Source organism: Protopterus annectens, chromosome 2.part0, assembly GCF_019279795.1.
Source record: "Protopterus annectens isolate FY-2018-M chromosome 2.part0, PAN1.0, whole genome shotgun sequence".
NCBI lineage: Eukaryota > Metazoa > Chordata > Ceratodontiformes > Protopteridae > Protopterus > Protopterus annectens.
This window is the reverse complement of record NC_056728.1, coordinates 1,476,062,013-1,476,077,303: the sequence shown is the minus strand read 5'-3', so window position 1 is coordinate 1,476,077,303 and position 15,291 is coordinate 1,476,062,013.

Genomic DNA, 15,291 nt, shown 5'->3' with positions numbered 1-15,291 from the left:
CATTTTATAATGGAGTAGATTATTAGTGGAGTTCAGCTGTCTAAGCTTAGATGCTAATTATAGCATAAGAAGCTGAATTGCATGCTAATCAACCAATCTGGTGGAGCTATTCAATAAGTTATAAAGCAACCATGCAGACTCCATGCTGTTTTTTCCTATAGATTTGAGACGTCATGGAGTACAGACACAGAAAGTCTACACAAACAGAATGTTAGGACCTGCTGCTGCTGATTAACTCCATTTGTATGTGCTACAGGCTGCAGGCAATGCTGCTGCTGCCAATAGACCTAATCTGTGACAGAGAAGAGTTTTCGGTGCACATTTAACTTATCACAACATACACATGTACATTGTGGAGTGCTACAGGGTGGAAAGGGACACAATACAAGAACTCTGTGACCTTTGCTGGCCTCAACTCAGAGCCAGAGCCTTTACCTCCCTATGTATTGGCTGTGTACTGCTTGTATCACAATAAGCCCTGAACTAACACTGTGGCAGCTGCTGCATTTTTAAGGTAAGTCCTGAACATTCACTGTACTGTATAATAATATTATGGTATGTCCATGTATTTCATCACTTGGTTCATAGGTATGTACTAGGCTATCAGCCCAAGGGCCTAAGTAAGCCTAGCGAACAAGGTTCCCTGGCTTATGCCACCCAAGAAATTATTTTCCTGTGCCCCTGTGGAGCAGAGCCACAGAAGTGATCTCCAGGATGTATTTCCTATTTCCTATCCACTCATCAAGATTTTTCTTGAAGAGTGCTAATGAGGAACTTTTCTTGACATAGATGGGTAGCTTGTTCCAGAGTATGGGAAGTCTCTGGGACAGGAATCTATCCCTCCAGCATCCCATCCAGTCGCATACCGTCTGCTCAGAGTTGTCATGTGCCTGACATACAAGGCCATGTCCAACCTGGAATTAATGGACATGCTCCACCTCAAAAAATCCAAATCCACCAAAACCACTAGAGCAAGCGACTTAAACCTTAGCACGGATATAAATAGGAAGTGCTGGAGGGATAGATTTATCACTCAGAGACTCCCTATGCTGTGGAATAAAATCCCGGTCCATGTGAGGCAGTGCACCTCGCTGGCTCTGTTCAAGAGAAATCTTGACCTGTGGATGGGAGATCGTAGGTTTACCCTGGGAATCATCTCTGTGTCACTGCTGGACAGAGGCACAACAAACTAATGGGCACAGTATTTTTTCATATAAGGGGTGGCGTAAGCCACAAAACTTTGGGCTAGGCTTATAAATGCCTTAGGGCAGATAGCCTAGTATAAACCTATGAACCTATGTCCTGTTTATTGTGGTAACAAGATTTAGGTTCCTGGAGCATGTAGCTTGGAGGGTTTGTAATTTCTTTAAGTGTAGCATGTCCAACAGCTCTGGGTTTGACATAGCTTTATATGTTAGGCAGAGATCACCTCGGAGTAGGCGATATGCTATGGAGTAAAGCTGGAGTTCTTTGAGACGGTCAGTGTAGGGCATCTGTTTGGGGCCAATAATCCTCTTTGTGAGGCATTTCTGTGGCCCTTCCAGTTGCTGCAGATCTCTTGTGAGGTGCATTCTAAAAGGGGCATTGTACTCTATAATGCGTCTAATGAATGTCGAGTAGAGGGAACAATGACTTATTTTTTCCTGGATGAAAACCCTTTTGTAATAAAATGTGCCACACAGAAGGACTTCCTGACTTTGTACAGTAAGCAACTACAAGTCGGAAGATTTGTACAGAAATTAATTTAACATGTGACAGCAGAGCGTTATTTGACTTGTATGTGTCCAGTGGCAAGTAATTGGCCTCAGTCCTCAAATATTCAGACATTGATACCTCAGCAAAGTACTGATGATTACTCCATGCCCTCAGTTTAGTGCCATACATTTGTAATGAGGAATCATAACAGAGAGAACTTAGAAAGGCACATAGCAGTTTCCAGCTTCACCACTCTCACAAGATCAATCAGACAGAATGGAAAACAAGAGCAAAATATCCTTGTTTGTGCCATAACAGTAGCTCAGCTTGGGTCCACCAACCTTGAAAAAACAGTATACCCTTACATGTGCCATGACAGGAACCCACCTTTACTCCTCCCAAAAAACAGCAGTCTATGCTTATTTGCACCATATAACCTGCCCTTCATTTGATGGCAACTGCATATCATAGTGTCCCCAGTTAATATCCTCACACATTTTAAGGTAAATGATATAGACATTCTTACACACTGCATGTCTCTGAGTACTGGTCAGATATCTGATGAATGACCAAAAAACACAGAAAGATAGGACACAGCTGCATATTTGCAAGAAATAATCATAACAGGTTGTATGATCACTAAGTGTACTACATCCAAATATATTAAATATAATACATTTACAAATAACAGGGCATGCCTTGATATCAGTGCACATTCAGTTGCACTTGGTTGTGTGAGGAATTACTTTATGTATTTTCTGCAAAGCCATCTGTGTGACAAAGGTGGATAAGTCCCCACTCTTGTTTTCTGACAGTGCATTGCAATGAGAGTTAAGATCCAGATGTGTATAGTCATATCTCACGAGTACTGACATTTTCTGCTGTGTATGTCATAGACTGAATTTCCTCATTCCATCTATTTCTCACTTTTTTATAATTATATTTTTTTGTGGGGGCAGTGTTTGCTCAATGCACAAGCAACTTTGGCTTTGCGCATCTCTTTTGGAAGTAGACCAGCAGTGTACAAACTAAAGAAATGGGCCACGCAGGTAGCAGACAGGAACCAGACAGCCACAAACATACACCGGATGCATTCAATTAATACTATTGGCCATTATGCAAACACATTTCCCAGCAGTGTGCGCTCTCACTCAATGTGTTTTCGCAATGATAAGCGATGCACAACACTTTCAAATGTTGCAAAACTAGAAAATGTGCATTCTCAGTAAGGACGATATCTGCAATTGTCGGGAAAACATTGCACATTGGTCTTGACTGTGGTAGGTTTGGCAGGCATTCCTGTAGAGGTTTTGAGATTCATTTCTCAAAGAAAGGGTGTCCAGGAGTCCAAAGTGTTTATTGGACTCCTAGTGAATGAACATGGGCCCATACTTTTGCAGAAGGACTATCATGGTTTAAATTACAAGGTAGAGGCATGGAATAGTCTGGCCCAGGCTCTGACCAGTGCTATCAATATCCCCCACACAGGTGAACAATGTAGGATTTACTACAGAGTCCTCCTCAGGATGAGGAAGAGGGATGCCCCCAACCATTGGATCGAGGAGTGTAGGACTGGGGACACCCCACAGATGTGTAAGTATCACTTAGAGAGACTACTTGTAAGAGTTAAAAGCTTTATATAGTCAGGATTGGTATGCTTAATGGTATTCTGTTACTGTCAACATAATGTTATTCATCTAGCTTAGAGCTTTCATATAGGGCTAAACAGTTCTGTCTGTGTAACTTGGCTGTTGAGATATTTAGAAGAATGTGAAAATTATTTTTATATAAATTAGTATCATTAAAAACAACAGTTAATATATATTTAACTACACGAGACTGGGGTCAAATATTAATGCAGTTGTGTTTTCCATTGTGTAAGTTTTAAGATGAAATCTTTTAAAACCTCGTACATAGCATGGTTTTGGAATTATTGATACAAACATGAACAAGCAATATTTGATGCCTAGAGTCATCAGTAGGAATTAATTGCAGATGCACCTGGAGGTGTAACATTGATGTAATGAGTTAAAAGTAAAGGTAACAGAGTAGAGTCAAATAATTGTATCAATGCCTTGCATGTCACATATGAAGTTATTAATGTTATCCTTTTCTTCTCCTCTCACCCCAACTCTTATCTTCTATTTGTATTACTTTTTTATTATGTTTTATTTTTCCCAGAGAAAAGTGGGGTAGGTCTGTCCCATGGGATCTTCTGGCCCCACTCAACCAGCTACAGCACCACTGTCCAGCGCATCTGCTGTGCAATCTGGTAGCAGCCCCTCTGCTCCCCCTGTACTACCTGGTCTCTTAGGTAGTTCTGCCTTGCAAGATAGGCCATTGATTCCTTCTGGAAGAAGTGGCAGAGATGGTGAGTTTATCACACACTATAAAGTGCCAGAGTTGGTGTGTGGGATTGTGGAATACACAGATGGTGCATACTTATGCCGGATGGAGACAGTGCTCTCCATCACTATATTAAATAACACAAGGAGATATAGATGTAAGACAGTGCAGCCATCAGTGCAGTGAAGTGCCAGTGATAACAGTCCACTAGGTGATGACAACTCTCACTGTCACCCACCTTGACTTCCATGGGTTAGCGATGTCTTCACCCTCACCACAACCATGTTGTTCACCCATGTCTTGTGTCCTTTACAATCCCTGTCTTGTCTTTTGTTTGTCTTGTCTGTCTGCAATTGCTTCCTCACCTGCCCAACATACCTCACCCAGACATTCCTACATCTCTTCCCCAATATTCGTCTCTGTCCCAAAAAAAATAATGGGCATCTATCCCACAAAAAAATATCCTATGCATAGCTCTAAATTTTGCACATGTCATCATGATACTTGTTTAGGTTCAACTTGAAAACTTAATTATGATTCTGCTGCTGTTGGAATCAAAATCTGGTTATGACAAAGAGTCTTCCAGGTTGCCACTGATAAGAAAATATACTTTGCTGCACTGTACTATATTAACTTATGTGCAGTTACTATAAACTCATTTCTATAACAGACAACACATACTGTACTGTTACAGCTATTGCTTTAATGTACAAGGTTAGCTTCTCAACACATATATCGATAATAACTTTTCATTCTCCATTTATCTCAGAACCTAAGTTCCTACATACCATAACAGAGCTTGCTTTTAACAGTCTTTATATACTGTTTTTACAAGGAACACCGTTGGTTTCTCTGAGGCCCACCAAGCATATGTTTGCTTTGTTCAAGAGTTGTTTTGTCATGCAGTATTTCTTTCCTGGTCAAATTTCAGTTATTTTGGCCACACAAATCTTTTTTGGTCAAGTTTCAGTTGTTTTTGCTACAAAGTTCTTTTCTGGTGAAGCATAAGTTACTTTTACCACATAGTTCTTTTTTTCTAGTCAAGTTTCAGTTGTTTTCTTTATGTTAGGTTTTGAACACAAACTTACTATTTGTACACATGTTACTACACAGAATGGATGCCAAGATTATCTAACACTGCTTTTATTTAGATTATTTACAGCATAATTCATTTTAACCCTTTACTCATTGTTTGGCACACTCTTAGCTTATTTACAGCAAAATTTATTTTAATCCTTTATTTAATGTTTAGTACACTCTACCAGTTCCCTCTTTTTATTTTAAACCAGGGATACAAATTCATCATTGTTTGGTAGAATATTTTCATTATGACAATTGGCAACAGTTACTTGCTGAATGACTTTTGTTAAGAAAACTTTAACACATATGAATAACATGTAGCCAAGTATAATAATAACAATAATAGCAATTAAATACATTGAGTTTTCCTGTCCATCCTGTGAATAAATTACTAAACCACTCGCTCCAATTGTCATTCCAATTTCTTTTTGCTATATTGTGACACTTGTGCAGTAACTGCTAAATGCGTTTTGAGAGACTCTGATTTATCCAGAATAAATGTACAGCATTGTTCTCCTATTAGAGCACTTGCACCCCCTTGGGATGCTAGTATGCAATCTAACGCCATGCAGGTTTGTAACACTATAGTTAGTATGGCTGTCATTTCGGTTGTAATGTCAGAGATTGCATTGAAAGTGGCATCTGCCAATACTTCAACTAGTTTGGGTAGTTTTCTTAACTTCCACATGGCTTTCTGTGCTCCATACCATGGGAAAATACCTTCTCCTGCAATCGCACCATCTCCTAGATCAATATTTTTGATTTTTAAATAATCGGGATTTTGATGATAAATACCTGATGCATCTAGGGTGTCTACTGGATTCTATGGAGTTTGAATTACAGGTAATATGTCTCTTCTTTTTCTTGCATTTCTAATACTTCCCCTTGGTAACTCTTTTAGATGAAGCATTGCTGGTATTACAAATCCTATATAGCAGGTAGCACACTATCACTTTGAGTAACCATTTATAAGCATATTTACCAAAGATATAATACAACCTGTCTGACGGAGCAATGCTGCTATTTACTATGCTGCCATTTACCTGTCCCATAGTAGGAGATTTATCATGTACAGCTGTAAAATTTTTATTTATTAGTTTTTCCAACACTTAATATTGGTTTTACAGACATCTTTAGTACTTTGTGAATAATGAAATACCCTTGTGTCACTTAGTATTAAATGACCCTTAGCTTTTAGTAAAATAAGAAAACCATGACAAAATACACCACGTTGTGGTATATGTTCATGAAAGTTTACAATTTTAATAATTTCTGTACAGTTACTGTTACCCACTTGAATGGTCCTATTTTGCTGAAAGAATGTAATTACCCGTACTATAGCAAACAATTGTACTCTTGCTTTACGTAATTGTACATTTATAGTTTGAACTCCTGTTTCATTTATTAATACCCTCCAACTACTAGTATCATCTAGTGGAATTAGCACCAGGGCATGACCCCTGCTATTTTATGTATTAAACTACATACCCAGCAATCAGAAACATTCATACTTTTTGCATACCAACATTGTCTTGCCAAGAATGTATTAAAATATGGTGACCAATGTTGTTCATCCTTCCACATGTGTTTATATCTCTCTTGTGTAACTTTACAGTTTGATTGACAGGTTGTAAATACAATGTAATGCTAAGCAGTACAATGATAACTAAAATGATAGCTACGATTAGTTTAAAAAATCCTTTAAATAGAGATTTCATTGCTGAATCATTTTACCTTTGGACATCTGAAAAAATGCACTTTAAACCATGTCAATTTCATTATGCCTCATCTATGAAGAACCTACAAAGGAATACACTTAGTCAGTTTTACATTGCTCACTAGGTTTAATAAATTTAACTGACCTTCATGTACCAACATTGTTTTGTTTTTCTTTTTTCCTTTAATTTTATACAATAATGGTCCAGTTTCTTCTACTGCTTCAAAAGGGCCTTGCCAATTGCTATACCATGGCCCTTCTGTTTGGAATGTTTTCACCAATACTTTTGTTTCACAGGGAAGGCTTTCTTCAGGCTGTAATATTGGCATCTTTTTCCATAGGTGAAACACTTGCTCTCTTGTATAGTAACCACATATTTCTGTAAGCTGCTTTAACCATTGCTGATGCTTACTGATTTCTAACACAGGTCTACTGTCTGGTGTGTCAGGATCAAAAGGTAACTGTAGTGGCATTTTTCTCCCTGTCATAATGTCATAAGGAGATATTCCTGTCTTACTATTGTGTGTTGCTCTTATGCCTATAAGGATACCTGGCAAGTGTTGCACCCATGTGTTTCTCTTTTCAAGACATGCTTTTATGAGATGCTCCTTAAGTGTATGATTCATTATCTCTACAATTCCATTTGACTGTGGTTGATAAGGCACATAAAACCTTTGCTGAATTCCTAAGAAATTATACATTTGCTTTATTAGGTCACTAACAAACAGCAGACCATTATCCAATTCAATGATTCTTGGCCAACCCCAATGACAGAAAATATTTTTCCATAAGGCTTCTGCTGTTGCCTTTGCTGTCATGGTTTTGGTGGGAATTGCCTCTACCCATTTTGAAAAAAACATCCACTATTACTTGTAGATATATGTAATATCCCATTGTTGCCCATCTGCTGGCTGTACCCTATCTAAATGAGGTATTTTACTTTTAGCATTTACCTGCAGATTAGACATTCTTCTACAATTAGCCTACAGACTTTTTATAAGCCTGGGTTCCAATACCTTTCTTTTACAACTGCCCATAGCTTATCTGGTCCTAGATGCCCTAATGTTTGGCGATTTAATTTGACCAATTGATACACTAACTGGTATGGCACATAAGACAACTGTAGTCCTTTTGTTGTGGTGTATACATAATATTCCTTTGGTGGTACCCCTGCTGCCATGCACTGGCCTGTTTCTTCTTTTAAACCTTGCTTTTTGTATGTACTTTTATACCTACACAACACCTGCTGCCACAGGATAAGTGACATGATATGGCTTATCTTACTGTGTTTGCGCAATAGCCAATAGTATTAATTGGATGCATCCGGTTTATGTTTATGGCTGTCTGGGTCTTGTCTGCAAACTGGGTGGTCCATTCCTCCAGTTTGTGTGCCACTGTGCTTTGTGCAAACCAGGTAAGCAGAGTCAAACCATTTGTGCCAAGTGGTGCATCACACAAACACTGTTCTCAAAAAAATACACAAAATAAAATACAAAAATAAATAAAAGACAAAAGGGAGACTATCCAGACTTTTTTGCAGAATGTTCAGATGTTTACATCATATTTTTTTGCTGTTCCTTTTAAAATGTGTGGTTTACTGGGATATCACTGAGGACTGAATTCAATACCTAATGACAGGCATTTCAGTTTCATACTTCATATCCTTCAGAAAAATGTATGTTAAAGCAAATCCTATTATTCTACGTACTCTTTACAGTTATCAGAAGAATATAGTAGAGCTGTCCTTTGTTTCGTCATTTGTCCCCCTATTACTTTAGTGTATGTCCAGATTTCTTGCACTAAAAGGTTGGATGGTACACTCCACATTCAGACTACATGTTTTACAGATAGAAACACTGGTGTGAGTCATGAAACCTTGCTTATGTGCACCACACATTATTAATAATCATGGCATGATGGCACACTATGCCACCCGATGAGTAGTATTATGTAAGCAAAAACACTCCATGTAGACTTTGTGTGGAACCTTAGCAGAGTTTATTGAATCCAGACCAGTATTATTAACAGATACAGATATATATTCATAAGAAATGTTTGTCTTGTTAGATTATAATTCTCAGACTGCACTGGTTTACTAAAGTTATATTATATATTAACGAAGTATTTTGCAGCATTTCACATTCATAATAAAAGTATATATCCAATCTGCTTTAGTCTCTTTTTTTACTTCTCCTGCAGGAACAATTATTGGTTCTGTATATATATATATATATATATATATATATATATATATATATATATATATATATTTTTTTTAATTTTTATATTGAGTTATAAATCCTGATTTATATATTCTCAAATAAATGCTTTGCAGAATATAGTGATAGATGTTAGACTTACTGATTTCCATATCAAAATACTATTTTTCTTTTTAATTCAGATTAATTGCATGCTTGAAAAATAATTAGTTCTTTTTATTTTGTTACACTTGTTTCTTACTAACTTACATATTTTGATAGAATTATTCAAGAAATATATTCTCATTTAACTATAGCAGATAAACAGATATAAGATTTGGAATTTCTTTGTTTTCATCTTCTGATGAGACTGATAATTTATAATTTAAAACTCCCCCCCCAAGCCAAAACTGGCTTAGAACTGCTCAAATCTATATTATCTGTCAACTATTTATTTTTTAATATTGTACTTTACTGGAAACAGTCTGGCCAATTTATTAAACCCTTGTCCTTTAACAATTTCATATCAGCTGTGTTACTACTATAAAAAACTCAAAGTATTTGCTATTGGGAACAATGCAAACAAAATATTTGTAATGGAAGAATTATGCATGTAATTTCTGATGTCCTAAAGAATGAAAGATGTATAGTTTTAATTAATTATTGCATTCTCTAAATATGTCTTAATATGTCACACCATTTTATTGTAATGTATGGAAAACTTAGTCCCCCATTTTATCAAGTCATTATATGATTAGAAAGCTTCTGTTGCTTTTGATGGAAAACAAAGAAATGATAAAAATTGTTTCTTTAATTTATTTATTAATTTTTAATTACATAACTTGTGATCTTTCTCTCTCTCTCTCTCGTGATATATATATATATATATATATATATATATATATATATGTATATAATATACATGTGTGATTTGAAACAATGCTATCATTTTTGTTAAAGTTATTCTGCTTCCAAATTAAATAAAAAGTTACATTTTTTTATATATTTGTTTTTTTTTCCAGTATAACATCAGTTACTTTTTTATAATTTTCTTAAAGGTACCTTAAATCCTAATTACTTAGTACTTTATTATTGTTTTACTAATTACATTTGCTTAATTTGTTTTATTGATAATTAATTGTTCAACTTCACCAAAATGTTAACCCCAGTTAATATATATATATATATATATATATATATATATATATATATATATATATTTTTTTTTTTTTTTTACTTTGTTTATTGGGAAAGTCTGACTGGGTAATACCCATTTTCAGAGGAGGTCTGGGAGAAATGTTCGATTTGCTTACATTGCATTATACCAAATACCAGTTAAACTAAAAGCAGTTACATTTCTATTTACATTTATACATAAACAGTAGTTATATTTATACATTCTAAGATTTTACTGGAAGTTACTAAAGTGAATGCCACCATACAACTTTGTGGAATGTACAGGTAGTAGTGTGAAGGCTGCCAGCCCAGCTACCTGGAATTTTGTAAATAATTCTATGTCATTTGGGAATAGTAATATGATTTGTATGCTTGTCTTACAAATGTAATAAAACTATATGTTAGGTGTTTATTAAACTACTGTTGCAGAATTTTGTGTTGAACTGTATGTTCTGTACTGAGCTTCAAGAATGTAACCACACTGTACCCTACAGGAAAAGAACAGAGTTAACTTGCAAACTCTAAGAAAATAAACAAATTGTTTATGATGGTATTTATTTCAGCTAGGAGAGAAAATGACTGCAGCTAGGAATTCTTTCTATTGTATGGGACCAGAAATAATTACAGGTTTCAAAAGTAAAACTGTAACTGTTTTATGACTTCCAGTTCCAAGCAAGCTTCTGAGAGATAAGTATTTTTTACACAGAGATGACAAAGAATGATGAAATCTGAGATAACCCAGCAGAAATGATTAATAGCAATTTAAGAACTATCTCAGAGAATGAATCTGTGCATTTTGTATTGGTCTTTGGACCTAGAAAAATCCTCTCATCAGCACTTATCATCTGTATTTGCCTGGCTCTTTAATAAGTCATTTAGGACATATTATCTCTTAGATATAGATAGGAATACAGTGAGGTTAGTTAAGATGTTTTCTGTATTTATTTGAGACTGTCCTACAATGTTGTTTTGAAATATTTCCTGTGATTCTGAACTCTGTTGTTACTGTGTTGAGTTATTGAGTATAGTCTTGTGCTTTTATTATATATTATTAAATATATTTAAACCTTTTTAATTGTGGCTAGTTTGTGGAGAGATGTTTAAGCTATTAGAGTACTTCCATATGTATTTGTTGACACTGTACAGGCCACTCTTAAATAGCCTTGCTGTTGGTCACACTTACCATTTGGATAATAGTAATGTTACACAGTAGAATTAGTCACCCTTTGGAAGGGCCTTATAGTAGCTGATAAGTAACGGTGGTTTGTGGCAGTGATTACTACCTTGTAGTTTGGGCAAAAGGGGGCATAGCTAGTAAACCTGTGCCAGCCTTCCCCAGAAGTGTCTGTGTATTTGTATATAAATCAAATATCAAAGTGTGTGTGTATGTGTGTGTGTGTGTGTGTGTGTGTGTGTGTGTGTGTGTGTGTGTGTGTGTGTGTGTGTGTGTGTGTGTGTGTGTGTGTGTGTGTGTGTGTGTGTGTCAGCTACTTGGGCAGGAACATGAAGCACTGGTTGGACAAAAATGGTGCTAGAGATTTTGGCTTGACCACTCAGCTGAGATCTTAACTGCATAGCTGTGCAAGTGGGAAGTCTTATCGGGATCTGGAAAGAGAGGGAGAAACCAGCCCCAGACTGAATGTGATCTATGTGTGCTCTTAAGAGAAATTGTAATTTACTGTGTGTGTACTTGTCATCCTACCAATGTGCACGTCTCTCACTGGTGCTAGTGGTTGATGATTGAGGCTCCTTGATTACTGGGCCAGTGCAGGGGTATCACATATTAATTGGGTGTCAGTGGTGGGGTATCCACTTCTCATATTAATTGTTTGGCAGTGGTGGGATACCCAAATCAGATATTAATTGGTTGATAGTGGTGAGTTAGCCACATCACATATTAATTGACTTGTAGTGGTGTGGATATTGAATTCCTGTAACCTGTGTACAGTGGTTACTGAATGTGTTTTTGTACTCTAAATCAGCTACGCAGGGAACATTCAGAGTTCATATCACAATTATTGTATTTATTTATTGTTAGCTTAGTTAGTCAGGGAGAGCCTTCAAGTATGTTAGGAGAGGAGTATGGCAAGCTGACAAGGATCCAGTTGGCTGAGATGTGCCAGGATAAAAGACTTGTGCATACCAACCTGACTAAAGCAGACATGATTGCAGCTTTATTCATAGCTGCATCAGAGAATAACAACCAGGAAGACAATAAGACTGGCCATGGAGATGTACAACTCTCAGAAAATGGACAGCTCAACCTTTCCACAGAGAACTTAAAAATCAATCTGGAGTTAAAGAGACTTGCGTTGGAGGCCAAGAGTTTGGAAACAGAAGCAGCAGAGAGACTGAGGCATCTAGAGACTGAGGAAAATGAGAAACTTCAACATGTGAAGACTGAGGAAAATGAGAGCCTGCAATGCCTGGACACTGAGAAGAAGGAAAGGTAGAGGCAACATGAAAAGGAGATGCTGACTCTTTGCCAGAGATATGGCGGTAATGGAGAAGGGAGTAACTGAAACCCAGAAGCAACAAAGGTCATTACAATTCTTCCACAATTTACAGAGAGGGATAATGTTGATAGTTTCATTCATATGTTTGAGTGGGTATGTAAACAGTATGATGATCACAGAGGGCTCTGGGTATGGTTCCTGACCCCCTTACTCCATGGGAAATCTGTAACTGTAATGTCCAAACTATCTGATACTGACTGTTTAAATTATAATGTAATGAATTGTTTGCTAGATTTTTTTTAAGTTAACACCTGAAGCTTATAGGAAAAAGTTTTGTGAGCATAGATGCAAGGCAGATGAAAGTGTGTGTGAATATGTCGCTGAACTAAGCACTTATTTTCATAGGTGGGTGAGTGGATGTCAGGTCACCACTTTTGAAGGGCTGGCAGACCTTTTGGTGAGGGAACAAGCCCTTAGCACTTTGCCTGAGTACATGAAAATCTTGTTAGCTGATAGACAATGTACTACAGCAGATGAGTTGAGGAAGAAGGGAGACCTGTACCTAGAAAGCAGGGCATCACTACACAGGAAAGAGACACCCAATGCTGCTCATGGGTCAAAGGGAATCCATAGTGGGCAGCCCAGATTGCTCCAACAGAGTCCACCAGTAGAAAGGGAAGCCACTAGTCCAGGTACACATCCAGGACCTATTGTTAAATGTTTTAAATGCAATAAGTGGGGCCATGTAGCATATAGATGTCCATGGAGGCAAGGTGGGGAATAAAAGGTGGGAGAGCCAGTAAGTGGGAATGACAAAATGCCAACGGTATGTTGTCTTGAGAAAACAAGAGTTCCAAACTACCACCCTGCAGATCTCCTGATAGGGAATGATTTTGGTAATGCAGTAGCATGTGCAGTTACATGCACTCAAGCATGGAGACAGGCATTTGGGTGTGGTAGCCTGGGGGAGACCCAGACAGACCACACACTTGCAGCCAGGACTGTTGAGGTGGTTACTGCAGGGAGGGAGCTACCCTGTAGCTGTGAGACTGAAGGTGACCCACAGCTGCTTGTGGGTACTGATGTTCCCTTGGAGAGGCTGACTGCAAGGACAGATGTGAGTAGTAGTTCCCAGGCTGACAGTGAGGCACTGCTGTCAGAGGATACCAGACTTCCTGTGGAAGGGGAGCTGGGAAGGGTTACAAAGAAAGAGTTGAGACAGGCTCAGACCCCATATTTTAGGGCATGAGAGAGGTAGATAGTAAGCCACCTGATTTGCAAGGGAAGGGGGAATTTGTGTACTGGGACAAGGAGTTACTGTATATAGAGTGGACCCCTGAGGGAGGGCTAGAGGGTGAGAGAATACAGCAGTTGGTAGTGCCCAGAACCCACCATCTGGCACGTCGAGCCATAGCCCATGATATTCCCTTTTCAGGTCATATGGGCATAAAACATACAAAGAAACCTATTATGCAGAATGTCTATTGGCCAGGGATTTCCAGAGATATAACAGGGTATTGCAGGACCTATGAGCAGTGCAAAAAAGTAGGCAAGGCAGTAGACAAGATGAAAGCTCCTTTGATGCCTTTGCCTGTGATTGAAGAGCCATTTCAGATGGTAGCTATGGATATTGTGGGGCCTCTGAGTACCGCAAGTTTTACAGGGAAAAAGTATATCCCAGTGGTAGTAGATTATGCTACCAGATACCCTGAGGTGGTGGCTCTGTCCTCTATTGAGGCCGAAAAGGTGGCAAATGCTTTTTAGAGATTTTCAGCAGGGTAGATTTCCCAAAACAAATACTGACTGACAGAAGTGCCAATTTCTTGTTGACCTGCTGGCTTGTCTGTAGAAGTTCTGTGGGGTGAAGCACCTAAAGACCACCCCCTACCATCCCTAAACTAATGGTCTTGTTGAGAGGTTAAACTCTACACTCTGGACCATTATACGGGCATTTGCAGACTAGTTTAAGAGGGAGTGGGACAAATATTTGCCCCATCTGTTGTTTTCTTACAGAGAGGTACTCCAGGAATCCACATGTTTTTCACTCTTTGAGTTGTTGTATTGGCATAGGGTGAGAGGACCTCTAGATTTAATTTGAGATGAGTGGGAGGTTGAGTGTGAATCCCACAAGGAGTCTGTTATGACATATGTCCTAAACCTCAGGACAAGGCTCAGGGAACCCATGGGCTTGGCCCAGGAGAACCTGGCAGAAGCCCAGCTGCAGAAAAAGGTCTGGTATGACGGGAATGCTTGAGCTAGAGAGTATGATGTAGGGCAGCTGGTAATAGTTCTCATTCCTGTCAGACACAACAAGCTGGTAGCAGCTTGGGAGGGACTCCACAAGGTAGTAAGGGAGGTCAGCGATGTTAACTACATGTTGGAACTTCTAGGCAGAAGACAGGGGCACAAATTGTACCATGTTAACATGACAAAACTTTACCATGATAGGGAGGCCCTTGTGCTGATTACTTGCAGTGGATTGTAGCAGGAGTCTGAGGGAGATCTGGTGACTTCTTTCCTTAGGTGAGGCTCAGACTGACACCTCAATGGAAGGGGTAGCAATGTCCCAGCAGTTATCCCCTACCCAAGTTTGAGAAATCCGAGCAGTGTTACAACAGTTTGG